This window comes from Pagrus major, chromosome 6, assembly GCF_040436345.1.
Source record: "Pagrus major chromosome 6, Pma_NU_1.0".
Lineage (NCBI taxonomy): Eukaryota > Metazoa > Chordata > Actinopteri > Spariformes > Sparidae > Pagrus > Pagrus major.
This window is the reverse complement of record NC_133220.1, coordinates 34166492-34191586: the sequence shown is the minus strand read 5'-3', so window position 1 is coordinate 34191586 and position 25095 is coordinate 34166492. Positions and strand designations below refer to the sequence as shown.

The following is a 25095-nucleotide window of genomic DNA, read 5'->3' as shown; positions in this document are numbered from 1 at the left end:
GAAACAGCGATATACAAACGGTGCTTTTCTATATCCAGTCATGTTTCATTCTGGGAGTGAAAATTAAGCTTGTGCACATCAGCCTATTTCCAAAATGACTCAGAAAAACAGAATCAGGCATACAAACAGGTTTAAAAATCTGATGAAAACAATGCCTATGCATATTTCTTACTTTATACACACAGCTGTAGTCATGAATCTACACAGAGTTTTATGTATCTTGCTCGAGGACCTGTATTGTCTAGAAGATGTTCTGCTGCTGAGGACTTTTGGAAATTCAAAATGATCTTTTTAATAGTATATTTGTATATCCATCTGTTTTACTACTAGAATTACACCACAGCACACATACCATGTAGCACCTTTGGATGAGTGAATGAAACACCAATATACTTTTGAATGAAGAAAAACATTCTTCCTGTTGCAAATAAAAAAGTTGTACTAATAGGGGAGAAAATGAAGTCTTGATCAGTTCAGCACACAGTTAATTTACCGATACAATATAGATAGAGACAGACAGACAGACAGACAGACAGACAGATAGATCAAAGTAGCAGTTGGCTGGTGGACCCATTTATATTTTAGTACTGCATTGTTCTGAATCTCTTGTTTGTTACTGCTGGAATTTGAACACACAATTCACTTCTAATGAACTGATTCACCTGTGGCTCCTAATAACTTTAATTAAACATCTGAGAGATGAGTCTGAACAAATATCAGTAGGCTCTACAGCCCCCTGGAGCCAAAATCTCCAAACCAATGAACCACAACACTTCAATAAGAAAATAATGAACATGCCTTTCAGGCTGTTTTAAATTTCACTGTGACATTTAGAGGTTGTAACAAGAGAGTCTGTAGCAAATGAATATCAATAACTGGTGAGTTTGATATGAATATTCTAATAACCACATCTAATAAAAAGAACTTCACTATACTTCCTCATCGTGCCTGAGGGGAGAAATGAAACGTGCAGTTCCACAGCAGAGTCCCAGCAGCTAAATATAAATAGGCTTGTTTTTAATTTGCATGTGATCATAAGGGTTATTGTAAGAGCAGTAGCAGCACCACCATTTATATTTTCTATGTCACATCCAGCAAATGAGAACATTTTTCTTTGAGGTGTTTTTCTTTGTGGTGAATCATCACCCATTGTTTATTCCGCTCATACCTTACCACTGTTAAATGTTTTATCGCCCAGATTTCACACATTTATTTGTTGATAAAGACTCTTTAAGAGGCAATAGAGCAAGTGAAGCCCTTTTCTATCAACACTGTGAAAAAGGAAGGAAAAACAGCCAGCAACATGTAGTCTCATTTGGTTTTGAATGTTCACAGCTCAATGCGTCAGTGTTAAAGCCACACTTATGGATATCACTGCATGATGATTTTGCAAAGGGCAGCATTAGGCAATTGTCCATTTTTTATTTAAAATTACAGGTCTCTAAATACCAAATCACCTTCACATACAGATGAGTGATGAATTAAAGGAAAAGGTGGAATAAATTAGTTGAGAAACATAATAAATGCAAGTGCTTTCATACAGTGCAAGAGGGCTCACTGAATGAGTAAGTCATGTTCAAGTACTAAACTATGTGTTTCCAGTCACAAACAAACCAAACTGAATGCCATTCAAATTTTTAAACATATTGAAAGCGTATTTCGTACACTGATAGAAATGAATGCTTTTTAAAAGAAAACTGATCAAGTGCGCCAAAGTAGCCTAATGGTTAAAGGAGCATTTTGAAAGATATGGCCTGAAATTTACTTTAAATCAACCAAAAAACAAACTAACATTATCAACAGAGTGTGAAGAAACGTCAAATATGGGTATGTACTACTGTGTTACAGAGATGTCTGCTGAAGTTAGCATGCTAACCAGCTAGGCACAGCAGTCCTGTCTCCTAACTTTTTATCAGCAAGAGGCAATAGTCAGATATATGCCAGCTATTAAATAGCTGTTAAACAAAATAAACTCAGAAAATATCAAAGGTGAAATACTCTTACTCCTTTTTTCCTTACTAAACAGAAAAATACAACCGTAAACCTTTTGAATACAATTTCTCTCTTTTACCAAACTAAAACAAGCTTAAATGCCTGCTTAACTCATCATAAAACAAACTTTATTCAAACTTCACATACACTAAGTAATACTTACTAACACAGTCTTGGTTTGTCTTTCCACAATCACCTCTGGTTTGGTCAAAATAAATCCTCAATTCACAGAGTAAGATGTGAAAATATTCCAGCTCTAAACGTCTTTTACACACACTGCTGATGTCTGACTCTGTCTTGCTTCTCTCCTGCTGCACACCTCTCCTGTCTCCGAAGTCATAGTCTTGATCAGAGCAGCTGTATCTCCACCATACTGTATCTCCTGTTGTTGAACTGACCTCCATTGGTCTTGGAGGCTGTATTCAGTCGCAACCTGGCGTCAGGCTGTATTCAGTCTCACGTCAGACTGCCAAATCCAGGTGAGCTGGGCCACATAGGCGTGACTCCCCCTGTGATCCGAGGTCCCAGACGAGACACACTCTAAGGCCACTGGCTCCATGGCTAACTGAGCCATGAACTAATTAGCTAATGGTAGCATTTGTTGTGATTCTGGTGATATGCTGCTCCATATGTTTTTGCAGCTACCTTTGAATTCTTGCCATAGTCTACAAATTAGACATTTGAGACACATGCCACAGAACTACAATGTCAAAAGTTTGATTCTCTCTGTACTGGCTGTCAAATGAAGGCAAAGGGCCAAAAAGATATTCTTAAAAAAAAAAAAAATGGAATAATTTTCTCTCAAAAAGCTAACAAGCACATGAATTCATGAGTGATTGCTGTAAAATGCAAAGCAGGGTGTGTTACAACCAAAAACGTAATAACGGCCAATAACGTAATAACTGCCAATAACGTAATAATTTTGGCCATTTCAAATGTAATAAAGCCAATAGTGTAATAATGTGCCAATAATGTAATAAAACTTTTGAGCCAATAACGTAATAACTTTTTGCCGATAATGTAATAAGGCATTACATTATTGGCTGGTTATTACGTTATTGGCCTGGTATTAAAAAAAACCTTTCAAAATGTAATAACTGGTGCCGATAATGTAATAACACATAAAAATGACAGCAGCTCTTGGAAATAAAGGCTTTTGTGAAGTTTTTGTGCAGTTTGCTAATCAAAAATAGGTAGCCTATAGTGGATGACACAGTCATCATATTTATTCATCCAAGATATGTACTTTCACCTCTCTCTCTCTCTTTCTCGATCTCTCACTCACTTCTATCATGATATGTTTGCAAACAGAAGAAGTAAGCACTGTAGGCTATCAACAACCTCCAAAACATAACCAAACGTGTGTATTGAATGGTGTCTGCCAGCCAGTTTATGTTTCAGTCAACTTCCTGCCTCAGACAAACCATTGGAAATATACAGTGTGGAATGTGATAATCCCAGCATGGCTCGGAGGAGCAGTGGAGTTGAGCTGTTTTTTATTGTTTTTTTGTCCAACTTGATGGTTATCTCCAGAACACCTATAGTATCTGAAGTTCCAAATAAAGTGGCAGCACAAATACACATTCAGAAATTTCTTTCTCAAAAAAAAAAAGTTTTCTTTCACAGTACCCATGGTTGACCACTAGGTCGCAAAGTCATGTCACGATAACCAGGTGATGTGACTGACATTAGACTTTCTCTGCAGACTTGGGGAACTTGTTGCACTGTGTGGAAAGGTAGGTAAATAATTATATGATTTAGCTAGTTAACACTCTTAATTTCGTTGGAACCCCTCTTCATAAATATAATAAGCTAAGGACATATAAACATTGAGAGCATAACAACAGAAAAATAGCTAGCTAGCAAAAATGCTAACATCACATGTGCACAGTTGTAGGCTACCGTATCAGATATATCAGTAAATATTGTGTTTTTTTGTGTATTATCGCAAGTAATATCTGCAATAAGATGGCTAAATGAGGCTAGGTTTATCCAACAGGTGTTGCAGTGTAGGAAAATGAATTAAATAGTGTTAGTGTTACAACTCCTAAGATATGATGATATGATGCATGTGTATGCTTATACTTGTATTATAATGTGTATTGAAGATTAATTTAGAGTTATGTTTGTGTGTATGTTTATGTGTAGTCTATCTTAAATGTACATTCAAAGATTAATCATGCCACATTAGCTAAACCTGGTACAAAAATGAAACTTAATAACAAAATGAAGACTAAGTGAACAATATGTACTATAACCTGATGGGTTCATCAGCCTGCTTTACCATGAAATATTGACTTTAACAGTATATTAGGCCTGTGTCTTGCATACTTTATTTAACTTTCTTTTGTAGCAGTATCAGGTCATACTGTATCACCCTCTGCTTAGAGTGAAAAAGGGAATAACTTTGTCTCTAATGCCATTGCAGGTATTTGACATATCTGGAAAAAATGAGAATACTGCAAACAGTCTTTATCCTCTACTGCATCCTTTTGGAATGCAGAGGACATGGACAGAGACCAATGTCCGATGAGACCTACAATGTCATATTCAAGGCACTTAAGGGGGAATTTAACGTTCCTGTAGCAGAGAGATCCAGGATCCAACGCTCTGCACTTGTTCAACTGTGGCGGAACAAGCAACGTTACGCGCTCAGTGAGGATGGTCAGTCACTTACATTTGATGGAAAATTGGTACCCAGGAAGTCATCGATCTCTGCACTTGTAAATGAGGCTCTAGATTTAACAAAAGGCTCTGGTGTAAGAACATTAAGCCTACTCCTAAGGGGAAAGTACTCTGGCATCAGCCGAGCATGTGTGAAAAACAACTTGGACCGATCAAAACGTTACCAACTTCACAAAGCAACATTCCGGAACAAATCCATTCCAAAATCGATCAGGGCCAAAGCAGTTCAAGAGCGACATCAGGTAGACCTTGTTGACATGGCTGGATGGAGGGTCAAGTATGGCCGGGTCACATATAGGTACATCCTGACTGTAATAGATGTGTTCAGTAGATATGTATGGCTAAGACCACTGAAAGGTAAACACAGTGCAGAGATTGCTAGACACCTTGAGGAAATTTACAATGAGCATGGTCCACCAAAAGTCATACAGCATGACCAAGGGAAGGAGTTCAAAGGTGCTGTAAAAAAACTTATGGAGTCCTTACAAGTGAAAATAATTCAGAGCTCGCCATACCATCCTCAGAGCCAGGGCAAAGTGGAGAGAAGTCACCGTGTCCTAAGGAAGAAGATAATGTATGACCTAGTCCAATACCAAAGAGGAGGAGTCAACTGGGTTAACCACTTGCCAATTTATGCAAAGATAATGAATGAAGACCCAAAGGAAGTTTTGAGTTGGATGTCTCCTTCCTCAGGTTTATTATGGAAGGCAAAGTCCTGCATGGACCAATCAGGAAGTTCTTGAAGAACCCTGTCCACCAGGCAACAAAGCATTGCCCACCCAAAGGCAGAGACTTTTATTTGAGGACAAACGAAATAGGATCAGGAAAAGGGCAAAAAAAGCAACCCAACATTGCATACGTCGAAAGACCCTATCTGGGAAGTTTAACCCCTCGATATATAGGATACATGATCATGTGTTGGTCAGGGTGAAGAGTGCCCATCACAGAGTCTCACAGAAACATTTTGTGATACCAGGTGTGGTTGTGGCAAGAAACCGTAAGTTGCACAAATACAAGGTTGAGTTTCAAATGCCCTATAGCCGCACTCCAACACAAAGGTGGTTCCCAGTTTCTGATGTGACCAGTGTGACAAGATTGGAAGAAAGGCAGCGTCCAAAGTCTCAGCCCAAAACAGTGGACCTGAGAATACCTTTCTCACATGAGGACAGATTGGAAAGTTTTGAATCATCAAACCTGAACATTCGCTTTGACCCAATCCCTGATGGCAACTGCCAATTTGCTGCTCTTTCAGATCAATTGGCCACCATTGGAATTTTCCGTTCTGCAGCAACATTGCGTGAAGAAATAGTGGCTAACCTAACATTACATCCCTATGGGGTGGATGGGACACCCCTTTCAGAGTATGTTGAGGAGACATGGGCTGAATATTTACAGAGGATGGCACAACATGGCACGTATGGAGACCACCTAACTCTTCAGAGAACATCCCAGATATTCAATGTTCAGTTCCTTATTTTGTCGACTCTTGGTTTGGATGCCACCACTATAATATCACCATCTGGTGGTTACTCTGAAAGCTTGCCTGTTTTGACTCTTGGACATTTTGCTGAGGGACAGGGGGAGCATTATGTTAGTTTAGATGGATTTATTCACCCATATATTCAGGCTATTCAAGAGGCAGAGATGCACAATGTGCCCCGACCTGGACCTCTGTTTGACACTGAACTTGGCTCTCAGTCTGATCCCGACCCCCCCCTCTATATCGGATGAACCTGCTTGTATAGCTGATGAACCTGGCTTTCTGTTTCAAACTGAAGCTAATTCTGATAAACAGTCTATGGCTAACCCTTTGGTTGACAATGACATTGAGGATGCTGGAAATGAGCTGGGAGGCCAATACCTGCCTCCAGAGATTTTATCAAGAATTATTGAATTTGCTTTAATTCAAGATATGTCCATGCTGGGGACATTTAATCGGGTCTCACACTTATTCCAGGCACTATCGGCACCATTTCATCCCAACCTCTATATCAGAGAAACACTTGAGGAGAGCCTAGAACTAGAGAAAGAAAATGACTGTTCTATTAGTGTTATGAAGCTGTACAAGGTTGCTGGACGCAACAGTGGTCTCAGCACACGAATTAAGGAGTTGTTTAGCAAGGACAGCCGATGGATGAAAGCCTGGATAGTCCTTACTCATCTGACTTTCGGGCAGTACAAAATCAAAGACATATACTGGAAGAAGTAATGCCAGTTGTCTGTTATGATTCCTCCTTTGTCAACTATTTTAAGTTTTTTTTTCACATTTGTAAATGAGCGAAGGCTACTTTTCATTTGAGGAGGAACAGTTTTTATTTTTTTTGTTCATGTTTTTGCTGTATGTATATTATATATTGCAGTTCAGATTTTTTGATTGGAAATAAACAATAATAAAAACAAGAAGAAGAAGAGAGAGACGCCTCAGGACGCTTGTAACACACTTCTGTTAACCAGTCAACAAATAGATCACTACTGAAACCAGCTGTTGGAGATCTAAAATTAATGCTCTGCAGGGTTCCTATGTCTAAGTTTGTTTTTCATGTTTAAAAATTAAAAACTACATCAACACATTGAGCTTAAAGGTCCCATGTTGGATAAAGTGACATTTTTTTTTTTTTACGGTTATGATAAAGCAGCTTTAGGTTCTATACTGTATTAATACTGTGAAAGTCTAAAGGTAGATGTTTGTATTACTCCATACAGTAGGTATTTATTATTATTATTATTTATTTATTTTTTTTACATTTGTGAATGAGTGAAAGCTACTTTTCATTTGAGAAGGAACAGTTTTTATTTTTATTGTTCATGTTCTATGCTGTACGTATATTATATTGTAGTTCAGATTTTTTGTTTGGAAATAAATAATAATAAAAACAAGAAGAAGAGGGAGGAAGCCTCAGGACGCTTGTAACACACCTCTGTTGCTGCAACTGTTAACCAATCAACAAATAGATTACTACTGAAACCAGCTGTTGGAGATCTAAAATTAAATCTCTGCAGGGTTCATATGTCTAACTTTGTTTTTCATGTTTGAAGAGAGAGAGAGAGAGAGAGAGAGATATCTTGGATGAATAAATATGACGACTATATGTCATCCACTAACTGCCCAAAAACTGCAAAAAAAAACCTTTATTTCCAAGAGCTGCTGTCATATTTATGTGTTATTACATTATCGGCACCAGTTATTACATTTTGAAAGGTTTTTTTTAATACCAGGCCAATAACGTAATAACCAGCCAATAATGTAATGCCTTATTACATTATCGGCAAAAAGTTATTACGTTATTGGCTCAAAAGTTTTATTACATTATTGGCACATTATTACACTATTGGCTTTATTACATTTGAAATGGCCAAAATTATTACGTTATTGGCCGTTATTACGTTTTTGGTTGTAACAGGGTGGCAAGTCTTTCTGATTTTGTCCATCAGATTTATGACTCAAGTTGACTCGAGGGACAATAACTTTTATAATTAAAGATGGGAAAAATGATGGTCATTGTTTAAAAAAACATGAATATTACCAGTGCAGAAAATGATCAAGTGTTTCTTCTAATCACACAATTGTTTTTATGATTAGTTTTTTCTAGTTTAAGGATTACTTTTAAATCATCTAAATCTAAATATGTATGTGTTAGTTGAATCAAGGCAGTACTTTTTGGCATCAGTGTTTAATTTGAGAATGTATGCTGATAAAAGTTGATTTTTATCATATCACTATGGTTCACTGTCCTTACAAAAGTAGAGTTAAAAGAACAGTTTTGAAAAATGCAAACCAGATCTGTGAGTGTAGCTTTCAGGAAGTCACTTATGATAAGTGGACATAACCACAGTGGATATAAATCACAGCGCAATGAAGTAAAACATCATCATATCCTTCACTAAAACGTAATGAGTATGGTTCAGAAAACAGCTCCTCACAGAATAAAAAGCAACTTATTACTTCTGCCCCCTTTGCAAAACAAAGATGTCCAGTGCTCTATCAGATGCAGATAGTGCATGACAGTGAAGCCACAGTCAACAGGCGAGTTATCGCTGTCAAGAAAAGGGAAGGGACTTTGGAGTACAGTTGTATTGTCATTTTATTTAGATGAAGAGGAGTAAGGGAGGCCAGCGCTGCTCACTGAAGCAGCAGGCTGACAGCAGCTCTCTGATAGAGAATAGAGTCAACAGCTTAACGCTGTTGTCGCTATCTGTCTCTGTGCTTGCTCCGTCCCCCTGTCTCTTCCTCTGTCTCCCTCTGTCTTATTATTGGTATCTCTGTCTACCTCTCATGTACCAGATGGCACATTCAATTTTCTTTACAGTGTCACCTTGCCCAAAAAGAGCTGTCACACTGCATGATACTCCCTTTGTGAATCTTGTTTGTATTTTTCCAGGATTTTTTTACTCTTTGTGTTTGCCTTATTTATTTTATTCTTAAGCAACAGAAGGAGTGCGCTTTATCAGTCTTGCTAACTTTACTTAGCTTGACATTTTTCACAACACCATGAGCCTAATTGAAAATCCATAAATCTGACATTCATGGCCCAGCATACCACTTTCAAGCTACAGTATATCACAATTTATTAAGGTCACTATTCTCCAAATTCATTATTTGATGTGACTTTCAATTTTAAGGGCCTGATCCAATTTGATTTTTTCAATTATTTATACTGTTTTATGTAATGACACCTATGCCCTTGTTGGGCTGTAGAGTCTTGGTTTCTAAATATCAACAGATCATAGGTTTTATGCCCTGACAACTGTCATTTACGTTTTCAGATTCTTCCCACAGATTTTATGTACAGTATATACATGGCTTATTGTAGGTGTTTAAAATACACTTCTGCCACCTAGTGTCTTTTCTTTTAACTGCAGTGTGTGCTCTTCATATCAAACATCCAAGCTCACAACAAAACAAAATCAAGATCCCTGCTTGTAATATCCAAATAGAATTTAATATAATTTTTTTAAAGGACTTAAGAACAGCCATGTTTTGCACATTATTTGAACAATTATGAGCTTTACGCGAAAAAAAAAATGTAAATAAATAAACCGTTGAACAAGAACACACTACTATTCTCTGCAGAGAGGGCTGAGCTGTCACAATGTCCCCTGCTGTTGAGAACACTCTCTCACTTGTATACTTGTTGCTTGTATAGTATAGTTGCTTATTTCCTTTCCACCTCCTGGGTTGTGCGGAAGAAATCACCAAACCAGTTGATGTGATTCAAAATTACTATTTAAACTCAGATTTTTTCAGATTTCTTAAGTGTGGGTTGTGCGAAATTTGTGGAAGTTTGGCTCTAAAAGAGGATGGAAGAGATCTGGGTTTTGGTTGGGTTTGGCCTGCTTTGTTGCTTAAAGCTGTGGGTTTGATGAATTAGCCTGGGAGTCAATTATCAGTAATGGATAGAATAATACAAAATTATAGCCACAAAGCTCCGGTCATGTGGGCTGGTTTGACAGTACTGATCAGGTTCAGCTGTGTCAGAACAGTCTGAGATGGATCTCCTGTGCACAACACATTTCATCGGTGCCCAAAATGGCTGTGAGATTTTGAAGATTTTGATTTTGAAGTGGAAATTCTGAGCCAAGGGTGTATGGCGATTCATCGTCAGGGGTTGTGACCATTAAAAGGCCAATAGTTTCTAAACTTGTCTCAGTCTTGTATTAAAGTGGTTCTGGAGGATGAAAAGTCAGGGTATCAACCAAAACATTATGAATCAATGACCACGAATATAGCAAATTTCATGTCAATCTGACCAGTACTCCTGGACATTTTGAAAAGGGTGGACAAGGCACAATTCTTTGACTACTTTGACTTGGTAAGAAAATGCCTGTTTGCTGTCATATACAAAAAACATATATGGGAATTTATTTATTGCTCAATCGTCTGTCCGATCATACTCAAATTTCAGATCATTGTCAGAAATGTAGTATTTGCAGTGCAAACCAGCTAATGTTTTATCTTCTGCAAAACACTTCATAATCTCAGCTACTACCTAAACACTCACTACAGGTAACTGGAGAGCCTAACTTCTGACAGAGCATGTCTAAGAACTAGAATTCTCCCAGTGTTATAGATAGAGAAGTAATAATGCTCATCTGCATTCTTGAAGTGCTGGTTTGATCTGAGCTTATCATCAGAAAAGCACAAACAAGTAAGGAATGAGATTGAAAACCATGTTCAGTTCAGGTTAATTTCTTCTCAATGTGTATACTGTCATACCTCCCAACCCTACTATTCAGCAATTAATCTTTTAAGTGCGTCTCACTCTCTGTCTCTCTCCCCCTCTCTCTCTCTCTGTCTTTCTCTCTCTATCTCTCTCTTTCTCTGTGTGGGGGGGTGTGGGTGTTTTTCAGAGCAAAAAGGAGAGCAGCATAAAGATTCTGTGATTTGCTCTTTCAATCACTCTTCATCATGTCCCAACAATTTGAAATGCTGTGTGCCCACAATGAAATGACTCATCCAAAAGGTCCCTTATAATATACGTCAGGAAATTATAAGGGAGGACATCAAGGATACCATTGTCCAGATATAGATTGTTACTAGGGGGAAAAAAAGAGGAAGAAAAAAAAAATAATTCTACAGTTTCTTAAAGTCCCTTCTCATATTTATATTGATGAGTGATTGTTTTTTACATGAAGACATGATTTTTAGAGTTACCTGGCTCTCACAGGACAGCAATGCTACAAACATATGATGATCTTAAAGAACAGAATGTATTGCTGTGGACTAGACCACCTAATGGTTATGCGAGGGATAATACCTGACGAGGTGTCCATTATCAGGAATTAATGGAAGACTTAGAGGCCTGAACCGTTGTCTCGGCAAAGAAATATGAAGTTTTTCACCAGCAGTAACTCCCTTTCCCTGGCAACACGTCCAATATCCAATGCACCTTGTGGGGGCTGGAAGACCTGTTGGACGATGGCCCATTAAGTGAACAAAAAGGTCCACTGTAATGCTAATTAGGTATGTAGTCATAGTAGCTCTCCTGGCCCAGCCCTGCTGCTGCTGTCTGCTACACACACACAGAATGTGAAGAAATAAAACATGTCATTTTATTTGACCTTGTCCCTGTCCTGGGAAAAGTTCAATAAAAAGATGCAACTGTACATGATTCAACACTAAACATCTTTATCAACCTACATCAGTATGTTCTACCTGCAGCCTCAGACTCGTATTTGTATGCTTTTCTTTGTCATCTGTGAAGTGAAAGCATCACATTTCCACATAGTCAGAGAAATAAAAGTGTGCGTCTTGCTCACAGTTCATTAATAAAATCCTAGCGCAACACAGAGCATCTCTCTTGGCGGCTGCAGACAGTGCACTCAGAGCAGGGCCGATGCTACACATTTTGCTTTGCTAACAAAGCCAAACATCAAACAAGTGCAACAACTCAAGACATATAACTTGGTAAACCAGCTAATATAACTCACTAGTCCAACAGCAAGCGGGACAGCTTGGCGTCTGTTTTACAGCATTTTATTTCGCAAAACTTGTACCAAGAACTAAAACACAATGTACTGTTGTTTGGCTTTTTGGTTGGTCAATTCCTGTTTTTCTCTTTTTGGACTCCTCTGTTGTCCCCTTCACTCACTGTTTAAAGTATGGGAATGAGCTAATGAGAAAATTAGCCACGTTCTTACTTGATTTATTACCTTAGTAAGCACTTTCTTAATTCGTTTTCAGTCTCAATTGCTAGATTCCAGGCTTCTTTAATACAGCATGATCTTTTTTTAAATTGTGGTCCCATTTGGAGTGAAATAGAGATAAAGCAGGGTATGCTTTAGGGCGTGACTACTGTGTGATAGACAAGCACTTTGTGTGGCTAGCGCAGTCACTCTATCTCAGCCCTATTAAGTTGAGCAGCATGACTGTATGGCAAGCCAATACCTGTTGGAGGAGCGTGGAGTGAAATGTCTTCAGATTACCTAAACAAATTAACAGCTAGAATATCAGAGGTCTGCAAGGCTGTTATTGTTGCAACAGGAGGATTCTTTGATGAAGCAAAGTTTGAAGAACACAATTATTATTTTCCAGTCAAAATCATTCTTTCTACCCTTGTTAATGTCTTGACTGAAGTAATTTTAATTAATTAAAGATAAAGCATATCATGAATTCATTTTTAAGACATTCACGTACCTTAATTATATTTATAGTCTATTATAACAATAATAGAAAAGCCAAACAGATTTATTAAGTATTAAGTATTATTAAGTATTCACAGTATCAATCACAGATATGCAGCATACAAAATCCTCTTGTAGTTAACCAGGTCTTACTACCCTGGAAGCTTAAATAGAAGTAATGCATCATTTTCTGGTGGACTTGTCATTAGTTAAAGAAGTCATGAAATATTAAAGTGTTATGTTATTAATTATGTTTTCTGAGCTGTCAAAGAGGGCTCAGCTGCACAAAAGAGAGGTTGTTAACAGACGCACTAGACATAATTGTAAACCACAACCTCTTATTACAGGAAATAGGTGTAAAAAAATACTTCCTTTCTTTCTTGAGTTTATTTTGTCTACTCCTGGTGTTGCATCCATGTCAGTTTTTTCAGTATTCCAACAAAAACATTGTTGCTGGTAGGGATTAGTCAAATACTCTGAAACGGCTGAAACGAGAACCCAGTACGGATAATGTACTTTATACGAGCATGAGTGTCATCAGAGTAAAATGACTCGATATCCGTTCTTGTGATGAATGAATATATCAGCTGTGTCTACCAAATGATTAATCAATTTTAAATCGAAATCGCGATTTTAAATCGATATCACGATTTTAAATCGAATTCTTTGAAACAACGAGATTAGCGAATCGCAGAGGCTGCAATTAATTTTGCTGTGGGATGTGTTTAAACAGGTGTGTCAATGGTTTTACAAATTCATGCCGTCTTGCTAGTGACAGTCATGCTGGCCAATCAGAAGTGCCGTGCTCCTCCAGTACCAATCATGCTCACCAATCAGACGTGGCCCAAGGTGACTTCATATACACCTACGCCTTGTATCATTATTACTTGTTGTACTAACTTGTTGTTCTGTGAAAATTGTCTTTGATTGTTATATGTTCCAAGCCAACTGAAAAAAATAGTAATAAACACTTGTTGGCAGCAATTCATATCTTTAAGTTCTCGTCTTTTCATTAGAATATAGATCAGTTAATATTTTGATGGTATATCAATGTGTTAATGCTCCATCACATGTTTTAAATCTATTACACAGTGAATATTGAACTGAAGCTTGACTTGATCGAATCGCAATATCGGTCAGAAAAATTGCAAATGGTTCCGCTCTAGTGTCCACATCATTCTTTGCAAACTACTCACAGAGCTCCTCCTCCTCCCAATATACTGCAGCTCTGCTGCCCCACACACCTTCTACAGACAGCCACTCTGCCCACGGGGATTAACCACAGCGTGACCCTCCTCTCTTCTCTGCTCCCACACCGGGTCACTTCTTCCATCAGCCAGCTCCTTTCCCAGTTTCTACTGTAACTTCAGGTCAGTAACTTGGAGAACTTGGCTTGTATTGGGTGCAGCACAGTCAGGAATCATGCTGCTTCTACCAGTAGTCCTATTGGCTCGCTGCTATCTCGGGTTGTAAAACATTTTCACTCAGTCGAGTGCTTTGCCCAGTTCAGTCGCAAGGCTGAATAAATGTTTCTGTTTGCATAATGCACACCGTGAGTTCATTTAAATAGATAATAAAACCAGAGTAAAATCTGGGTGGTCTGACCCCTTTCCTCACTATAACTCAAAAAAATAAATAATACTGAAATATTAGGTCACAAATTAAAGCTTTATACATATATACAGCATATACAGTAAAGGCATTGGCAAGATTGTTGATTGTTGTTGCTCATTCCCAGGTAGTCAAATACTGATGATTTGGGTTGGTAGGATACATTAAACTGTGACATAGCCTAGGTGTTTGACCGTACGCACACACTTTCTCTCTTATACACACAAGCACACACACCACATAGTTGATTAACATTTATATTTTACTTTGTGTAGAAATAAAAAATGACTGACTTCCTGACTTCCCTTCAAAACTATTCAGCTTTTATTGCCACAGACACGGATGGAAATTGTCCCTTTCTCCTGGAAGTACTTTTCATTAGATCTTTATCAGTGGTCGTTGATCACTGTTGCCATTGCCACAGGAGGTTCTGTTCGTCTTTCAGCTTTGATTTCTCATCCGATGTGGAGGTGTCATTATGGGATCAGAAACAGGGAGAGGTTAGATCTTCAGATTATGATGTATGGTCGGCAGTGACTTATCAGTGAATCCTCATGTCCATGGTTAGACTGACAGGCAGCTATTACAATTTTTTTTTACACTTTAATAGATAACAGTGATAGTCACTTTTCCTCATTAATGCTATCAGGTTCTCTGAGTTTAAACCTGAAATATCGCTTTGACAAAAAATCAAATGAAATAAAATTGAACTTTGTCGTGAAAAGTGTGCCAAAGTACAGGCAAACAACTCAATATCATTGCGTTATTACTGACAGGTATGCATTTCTTTATTTATATATATTACACACTGTGTTTTCCCTGCAGGACAGGAGAAGGCACAAAATCAATGGAACTCTATTGTGTGGGAGTGAATATTGAGAATGATTGCAGGTGCGGGCAGGAGTGAACACACACATTGCGGGACCATGCGGGAGCAGAACACACAGCAGGCGGGAGTGAGCAGTAATGGTCAGAAATGCAGCAGGAGCAGGACTAAAGCTATGGTCTACCATTTGAAAGATTGATCATTATTATTAATATTATTTAGATGGTGGTTATGACCCAATAGTACAACCTACATAGTACAACTACTCTCTCGGACCCTCCAGCCAATCCCCTCGTTCACTCCCCTGCTCCTGGTCACGTCTCGTCCCAACCCACTTCCGCGTTTGAAACTACAAGCGGGCAAGAGGTTTGTTTGGCCCTGAGCAGTTCAAGTATGGAGGGAAAACAGAGCGACAGTAGCAAGCGGCCTCTGCTTGCCCCACCGGCAAAGGCTGAAAGAAATCAAAAGTCTGTCACTGAAAAGGCAGAGACAAAGCGGAGATGCAACATAAAGAGGGCTCAAACCCGAGTAAACATGACTCATTATGACTGTGAAAGCTGCCGTTAGTTATATAGTTATTATGTTGTTGTCAATAACTCACTGTCCATTTGGGACAGCATCACCTGGGATTCTGCACATGTCAATCAATGACAGGTATGTAAACTGTTTAGACAGACAGACCGGATCTAGGAAAAATATCTTTATATTCAAATATATAAAATCTTTATTTTTTGAATGTCCAATAGCTCACTACACATTTTAGTCTTGTCTCGTCACCAAAAAACCCTTTACATTTTGTCATAGTTTTTGCTATCAAAGACCTATTTTTAGCTCGTCATCATCTTGTCTTAGTCATGAAGAAAAGGTGGTCCACAAACATTTTCGTCAGTTTTCATTAATGAAATTAACGCAGCTCCTTCATTATTACACTTGATATGAGTGATATTGATGTTTTTTTCTAAATTTCTGCAAGACAGCCAAAAATATCTTTTAAAGTGTTATTGCTTGGAATCAATAAAAAATAAAAAAGTGACAAAGGTTTAAACATTAGAGTATAATCTTTAGGAATAATGTGGCCTATTTAAAAAAAAACTAAATTCAAAGCTTTTTGGTGCTTTCAAGTGTATCTCATGGACTTCTCTAGTGAATGGCTATGGTTGGTGAACACATATATACTGGTGAAACAGCAGGGACCTTGGACAAAGAGACAAAATGAAAACAAAAAATTGAAACGAGCATCACCTTTCAGTGAACAACAGACCAGGGTTCTGTTCTGTGCAGACACAGAAACAGCCCATTAAGAAAAGGACTAATACTGACAGCTATAGAGGCATACTAGAATGCAAAGTGGGATTTCCAGTACAAAAACTCAAAGACATGTTTAGGGGAATTCAGAGACTTACATACAGACATACTATTACTCCTTACTATTACTACTACTACTACTATACTAATTTGTTAAAAGGTTTGCAGAGAGCATGTACAGTATACAGTATACAGTATATATGCATGCCAGTGTAGCAGAGTAGTCTGTGGGTGCTGTACTGACATCTAGTGGACAAATCGGGCTGTCAGTCAGGATGACTTAAAAGTCCCAAGAGAGGTCTATAGCCTGCCTGCTTATGTGGTTACTGAACATAAAAAAAAATGCAGATGAAAACAAAAATGAAAATATGAATCCAGAAAATGGCCATGATATGAGCCTTTAAATTAAATCTGAAACAAAAAAAAGGTGCATCATTTGTAAACTCACAAAGTCAAAAGAATATTTTGGCGGGTGTGGTGGATGAATGAAGCACACTGGAACAACTTCAGGACAAACTGTAAGAGAGAGAGGAGAGGCTGGTAGAGGGAGCGATAGAGACATTGATACATTTTTGAGTCTCACATGATCACACACAAGTATAAATCTATACAAAAACATTAAAAGATGTATAGATAGATAGTATACGCATCAAATCAAAAAAGGCTCATTGGCCCACAAGGGAAGAGGTTCACTGAACAAACAGAGAGAGAACAACTCCTCTAGCAAGTGAGGACAACCTGTCATAGAGAGAGTGGGAGTTTGATAAATGATTGTACATGATCACACAATCTAGAATATAGAAAAATCAGAAAGTTGCCAATTAATTACTATGTGCATTGTAATGATGATGAATAATAACAACAACAATACATTTTGTCTCGTCTTATTGGAAAAGCAGCTTTTTCAGCACCTCACTCTTCTCAGCAAATACACATCACCGTGACACAGTCCTAGGCCATGAGTTCTAGGCCTCCAGTTTGTCGGGTGAGAGGCTGCTCTTGAGTCTGTTTTTAATGAACTTCAGGATGGAAAATATGCATTTGCAGGCCACCTGGGTGAGTGATAATGTCAGGAGGAACTTGTAAGCAAAACCAGATACGGAGTGAATCTGTTAGTATGTTGAAACGTCAAAGTATCTAGTAGCAGCATAGAGGACACTCGTAGCTGGAGCCACAGCTTTTGAAATTATTTCAACCTCCTCTGTGTTGTCCTCCTCCTGGCCACCTGATCCATCCACCACTGTACTCAGCCAGTGGGGATGCCTTCAGTCTGTCCCACTGTCCTGTGAAACTTTTCAGCTCAGACTAGGTTTTCCTTGGTTGTCCTGCTGTTAAATTGTAGCAAGCACTTGCTTAGGTCTTGGAGGGCAGACTTGGGAAGAGCACTGGTGCTAAGCTGAGGGACGTTCCTAGGGTCCAGACATGCCAGGTCGGCATATAGATTGTGGTGGGTGAAAAAGTGCCTGGATGAAGCAGAAAAAGCCTATGAGGTGAATGTGCATAACTGGATCATGGACACATTCTTTTAGTAGTGTGTATGTGTATGTGGCCCAGTGTCCTGGGCCACATACTCATCTGACATCTTATGTGAAACAAGAAGAAGAAGTAGCCACAACAACAGGCAGAATGGATTGCACACTGTCCGGGTGCCTTCTTGTAAATAAAAAAAAATCAATGTGGACATGTCCCCCCCCGGACATCCTATACCCCTACTCCTGGTGCCCTTGCTTGGACCACACCCATCGCAACACTCGGCCGTTATTGTGGTCTCAACTACACACCTCTTGAGTTTTTTGACAGAACTTTGCACAAATGTGATGCTTTCGCACCGTCACAGCAGGTTACAAGCCTTTCTCCTACATCTTAAACATACAACACAAAGTATGCTCCATCAGCCAATATACACTTTGAATCAATGTCAGTGTTATAGATTGTTATCAAGTGGTATAGACTGGTCTTAATGCTCGGCTGTGAACACTGAAATCAAAGACAGGGAGGAAAAGAAAGAGAGGGAGAAAGAGCAGTCCCTCTGTAGTGGTGTGGAAATTCACATGACAAAATCAATGTCACTTAATAACCAAACAACTTCCTCTGAATGAAATCATCGATGTTGTGACAGCTCTTATTTGAGGCGACTCTTTGTGTGTCCATTGAGAGGTGCCTACTCATCTTCAGCTCTCTGGAGCAGCCTTAATGGCACATTAGTACTTAGTATGCGATTATATTTCCTGCACAGGTGACAACTGGAAGTCAGTGCTTTTCTTTGGTGGTTTTGGTGTTGTAACTGGTTGAACTGAAATCACTGGCATTGAATATACTTTTTTAAATAAAAGCAGCTTATTCAAATTGACCTCAGACTAATAAAATTACTGACAAATTGATCTGAGTCAATGCATGAATGTGAGTCAATGCATGAATGCAAGTTTTGTGATTGCTGTGAAATAGTTGTTTTTGAAAGGCTAAAAGCCAACAAAGATGGACTGAAGAATATTTCACGAGCCAGTTTCAGAAATTATTAATTTATTTTTCAATTCATTTTGACTTTTGGTACTTTACAACCCTCTGGAGGTATTGGAAATGTTTGGATCACATGGAAACTGTTCAGCCATGATTTTACGCACCTGCATCCTCCATCGGCTGTGCTGGTGAGCAGGGCACATGGTGCTTGTAGCTAGCTTAATACAAGTGAAGATTGCAAGAGGTAGAAGCTAAACTTGTGGTTGGAAAAATTATTGGTCGTACTTTATTTTAGAGTACACTGATAAGATGTAGCAGGATATACTTTTTGTCAAATAAGACAAAAACTAGAAATAATATGGTCTATATTAGACAGTAAACATACACCATTATACGCTAAGTAAACTAATAAAGACGTAATAAGCCATAATTTGTACCAAATAAGGCAAAAACTAGAAATAATATCGTCTTTATTAGACAGTAAACATACACTGTTATACACTAAGTAAACTAATAATGACAGTCAAAGACAAAGACAGGTAAGACATAAGATGTTCTCTGCTTTATTTTACAGTACAATTTGTGTCACTACCCCTTTTCACACAGAGACTCTGCATTATCTCTGCAGTGAAGGTTCGCCAATTCTCTGCCTTCATTTGTTCACACTGAACCAAGCAGCTCCGGCATGTCATTTCATACAGCACACCGGTGCTGCGGATCCAAAAGAGGCATGACGGTCCACATCATGACGTTGAGATCTGTGTGTTTTTTTAAACGTGTTTCCCCCGGTGTCCTCCTGTTAATCTAAACACGTACCCGCTGACTGTTTATAATCATATGGATGCTGTTATAATGTGTTGTGATTGAGATCCTGACCCACCATACATCCTGGAAAGTGACAAAGATATGTTTTTTGCTCTAAATTACATAATTACTTAATCACCATCAGTAAAGAGGACGCTGTCTGACGCTGTCAGTCGCAGGGAGGGAGGCTGTTTTCTGGGGGAAAGTTCACTGAAGTCTCAGTCACGAGGGCTGACCGTCGCGGTGATTTTATTTCAAGACAGTAACTACAACAACACAATAGTGGAAGGAGACAAACACATGGTGCGTTAAAGTTTTTTGCCGGTGACAGACGCTGTTTTTCAGGCAGAAATGTGACGAAGAGTCGGAAGGACAGACAGGAGGACAGACAGGACAACAGACAGAATGACAGATAGGAGGACAGACAGGAGGACAGACAGGACAACACTTCTCCACTTATAACTGCAGTATTTTTTCCTCATAAGTTGCCAAAGACACTACCAGTTACCACATTACTGTTGTTTGGTCCTGTAGCGTTGCTCTGTGGGTCATTTCTCTTTTATTTGATGGGTGAAGAATCTGTTTAGCTGTCAGACTGTGAACACCATCAGACCGACACACCCCTGATCCACGCATCAGAGCCGCAGTGAAACTGTCCCCCCTCTCCGCATCTGAAACTTTCACACAGAGGACGATGCGGAGCATCGGCACATGATCCCTGCACTCAAAGGGCAGTGTGAATGGGGTTACTATTTAACCTCTAAGAATGTCTAATAAGGGTCTAACAGGTAGGAAATAAGATGGGCCCTGCTCTATTTAGGGTATGATTTCCTTGTAATGTTTCACTAATTAACCTCTAAGAGTATCTAACAAGGGTGTAACAAGGTTGTAATTAGCAAGAAATTACCCTGTAATAAAGTGAAACTATATTGAATAAGTCCAAATAAATGCATCGTCCCCTGAGCTCTGTTCTTTGACTGACCATTATTGATATGGCACTGCATTTGTCAAATTACAGCCTGTAAAAAATTACATTACCAACCAATATTAGTGTGTGAATGGCCTAAACTTTAACCCCGGCAGTGGCTGATCAGCAGTATGTATCATTGGCATCATGATTCATGCAGCCATTTGTAATAGTTTTTTAAGGCACTGATAAACAATGAGATTCTCAATAGGATCATCAGAAAATGTGAACCATGAGACCATGATTATCTATATAAGATGCCAAGAAAATATGCATAGCACTTTTCAGGATATCCTACTCTGGTGCACATTCTGAAATATTGCAATCTTAATAAAGAGCTGAAAGAGTGAAACACAGAAATAAAGAAACAGGTTATCTATCTTGCCTAATTTCAGTTAACGAATAAACCCTATTCTATTTGAATACTGAAAATGCCATACTCTAAAATGACTAATTAAAAGCAATTTTGTGGTCAACATAAATAAAGGGAGGCATCTCTGTATCTCTGAAAAATACATCTGCTCATTCCACTCCCTCAGTAAGGAAGGTGAATGTCAAGGGAGGAGAATGGTGCAGCATTTAATAAGTAGGACATTGTATTACTGCCCACACAGAGACCCCCATTAACTACTCAGAGGTTGAAGTAGCTGACTGTAATTACTCACAATTAGCAACTTGAAGAGGCTTGGAGGGGTTGGATTTGTACCTTAATTCCATCAATTTTACAGTGAACAACAAACGTACAGAGACATCGCGTTGAAATCAATTAGAATATCAATACTGTAATTACCGAGTGGTTCTTTTGGTTGTAGCTTTTTCAGAGTGAGGTTTGGCTCTTTTAATAACATCAACTGGACAAGATGAGCAATTAATAGTTTACTGTATGATTAATGTGTCCTTGCAGTCACCCTGGTCTGATGTTTCATCTTTTAAGATATTATTCTTTGGAACTGTAATTTTTAGGGAAATTAGGGAAACGTCACTGTCCTTGCACAGCAGATTTGAGTGTTTTTTTCATGAGTTAATTTTTGGCTATGATTCTAGAAAACATCACTGTCTTTGCTCGATTTAATTTGGTTGTATATTCAATTCAGGGGATCAGGAGTTCCAATTTGGCTCCTTGTTCTTTGTTTCTTATTTTTTGTGGACAGAGAAAGACATTGGATGCCCACTTTTTTCCATTTAATTCAGGGTTAAGTGTGAAAGCACCATCAAGCAATGGGTTTGTAGAGCTAGTCCATTACCCCACACCTGCCTGGTGCCTGTCACCTTGGTGAGCTGATAAAAAAAGATAGTAGTTCAGAGAGATAAAGGAAAACTATTCTTTGTTCCAATGTAAGATTACAATGATAGCTCAATATTTATTTTGAGATATAAGAATGATTAAGTAACCCATTAGTTATTTGTCCAATGAGATCACAACCTAGTCCACTCAATAATACCAATTACTACTCTTGTTGCACAGTCAAGAATATGCATAACAACCCACCAATATGTAAGATTATAATTATAGCTCAAAACATTAGTATTATTCCTTTTTGCTAATAAAGATGGCTTATCTAGGTACTCTGGGTTTGTATACAGCCTGTCTTATCAGATGACTGCTTGTGTTTTTTGTCCTGTGTGACTTTTTTGTCGGGATGTTGCCATGTTCTCAGATCTAAGTAATTACTTTGGTGAATACCAACACATCCAAATGAACGACTGAATAGGTTGATTGCAGGCAGAAATGCTCTCAAGTCGTTTTATGCAAGTCCAAGTCAGTCTCAAGTCTTTGAGCTCAAGTCCAAGTCAAGTGTTTAGTCTCTGAGACGATGTCCAAATCAAGTCTCAAGTCTTTGGTCACAATTCCAAGTCAATTCACAAGTCTCTTACGGCTGTTATGAGCATTTTATCATTTGCTGTATGCCATCCAATCTGCTTAGAACACTGCACAGTTATATCTGAGGAATTCAAAGCACATACTGTGTTATTACCATTCCTTTATCATACAGTATCAGCATGTATTCAGTTTTTTGGTATATGATCACTTTAAATAGGCTTATTGCATTTCAATATTGTAGGAGATACACTAATAATAAACACTTGTTAATGGGGCACCACCTCCGTTATTTTGTCTATTTGAATAATCCGGAGGTAATTAATCAAATTCGACTAAACAAGGTTAACTTGTATCAATTCTAATCAATTTCAGAACAATTTAATTCAATCTCACACATGAAGTAGTGAATTCTACACATATCCATCGGTTCTCCACATTAAAACAAACCTGCACAGACAACGACGTACGGTTAAATATGTTTATTTACTAAATAAATCAAGGTGAATAAATGAAAGGATGATTCAAACAAACAATATTGATAACATAAAATGTGGAGACTAAATGATCATGGTAATGAATGGATGGAGATGAGCGGATGGTAAAGTCGCGAGTCTGGGAAGCATTCAAAGATTACTATAATAATTTTGACACTAACGAGACCCTAACCGGATTTCTTATTAATTAAAGATTACTATGAATCAAAAGAAAAGAGACATCACCAACTCAAGAACATGCGTGTGACTCCAGCAGTGTGCGTGGGTGTTTAGCCTACTTTGCCTGAAGACTGGGAGATGTTCACCACTTTGGACCTCTCCGGAGCTGATAGCTTGACCTCGGCTTGAGGTGCCGGTCCGCTGGCCGGAGGGATGTCGCAGAGCGTCTGCGGCTTGGAGTGGGTTTCTCTCGTCCCGGTGTCGGAGGGAGAGCGCCGTCTGTCCAGTACTCGGCAGGAAGTCCCGGTCCGCTGCCCAGCGGGATGGCACCGCTCGTGAGCGTTGAAGGCAGGCCGGTCGGCTTGGCAAAATGTCTGTTCGTTGCAAACCGTTCACACGGTTTTTTGATGCAGGCAATTACTGCACAATGTTATTAACGCTGGTGGTCGGATTAAAGGTCTTCTTCTTGCATGGAGTGATGGCTCTGAACTTTTGATCGAACTAATTCAACTTTCTTGACGAAAATAACTAGAGAATAACGCTGGCCGGGCGAGTCCTCAGTTATTACTCAAAACAAGACGAATTAAGTCAAATTAACTTCTACTGAGTAAAATACTGATACTTAACAAAACAAAACGAAAGCACTTAGAGTCAGTGCGTCCTCAAATTAGGGTATTGAGGTAAAAATCGCACGTGGTCAATTGTGCGGAGATTTCTGCCTAAGAGCGTGTCGCAAAAATACAAAAAGTAAAGGTTTTAAAAGTGAAGTGAAGAAAAATTTAGAGAAGAGAGTTACAAAAAGAGGTTACAGCAAGAGAGCGAGTGAGCAGTTGTCTCTTGGTATTTGTAGTCCATACCAGCAGGCGGTTCCTAAGGGCGGGCTGACGGTTATCACTGTGTATCATATCAATCGTCTACACTTACGAAACTTGAATTAAATTAAACCGATTTAATGTTTCGCGATCGTGCTTCACCTTTCTCAGGACCTTACCATGGCAAAATAAATGGACTTAATGAAATAATATGACCTGATTAAATTCGCTGAACGAATAAAAGAAATTAACACTGGATCAAACATGAAAACACTTAAAGATACAGTAGAACTGATAGAATCTGACCACATATATAAGCATTTCTTATAGTTCTAATACCTGTAAATGAAGAAACATATTACAGACTTTTAATCAGGAAAACATATTAAAACATAGATATCTTGAAAGTTTAATTTCTTTGTACCCGGACTCACCACTGGAGGGCACTGTGGTTCCACCAAACACATGACACAATTAAACATTAAATTTGATTTTAGCCAAATTTCATCACAGAGAAACGGGAGAAAGATCAGTTTTATGAGCTTCTCTTACTGACCCTTAATCTGTTGGAATTAAGAGAATGAGATCCTGACTTAATGGTTAATTAGAAATGGTCTGAAATCTGGAGGAACACAGAGACCATTTGGTGTGGAATGTGATCCAGATTGCATCCAGACGGGTCATAAATTCAGACTTGGAAGTGTTTGCATAGAACAAGTCAGAAGGTTTCCAGTGTTCTCTTAAAAGCTAATGTGTGCTTTAGAAGTTAGAGGTGAGGAGAGAGACACAGGTAAAGAGAGAGATACTCTAAAACAAAGAAAGAAAAAAACATTTGATGTGAGTTAATTTACATATATAAAGACTCTGTATTGACACCTTCTGATGGCCAGTTGTTCGTCCCTCCTGGTAAACTTCACAGAGGCCTCCCCATGACCTGTGAAAGAGGATATGTGTGCTTGCAAGGGAGAGGAGGTTCATCCAAAGGCTTTGGGTTGTAAATTAATTAAAAGTGTCTTCATACGAAGTATTTACAACCAAGA

The 25095-nt window shown here is 38.6% G+C and overlaps 1 protein-coding gene across 1 annotated transcript in view; it reads left to right on the top strand.

Annotated features, from left to right (window-relative positions):
• The window catches only part of LOC140998503 (bis(5'-adenosyl)-triphosphatase-like), a 407581-nt gene that overhangs the window by 347396 nt on the left and 35090 nt on the right, over positions 1 to 25095 (top strand). The window lies entirely within an intron of this gene.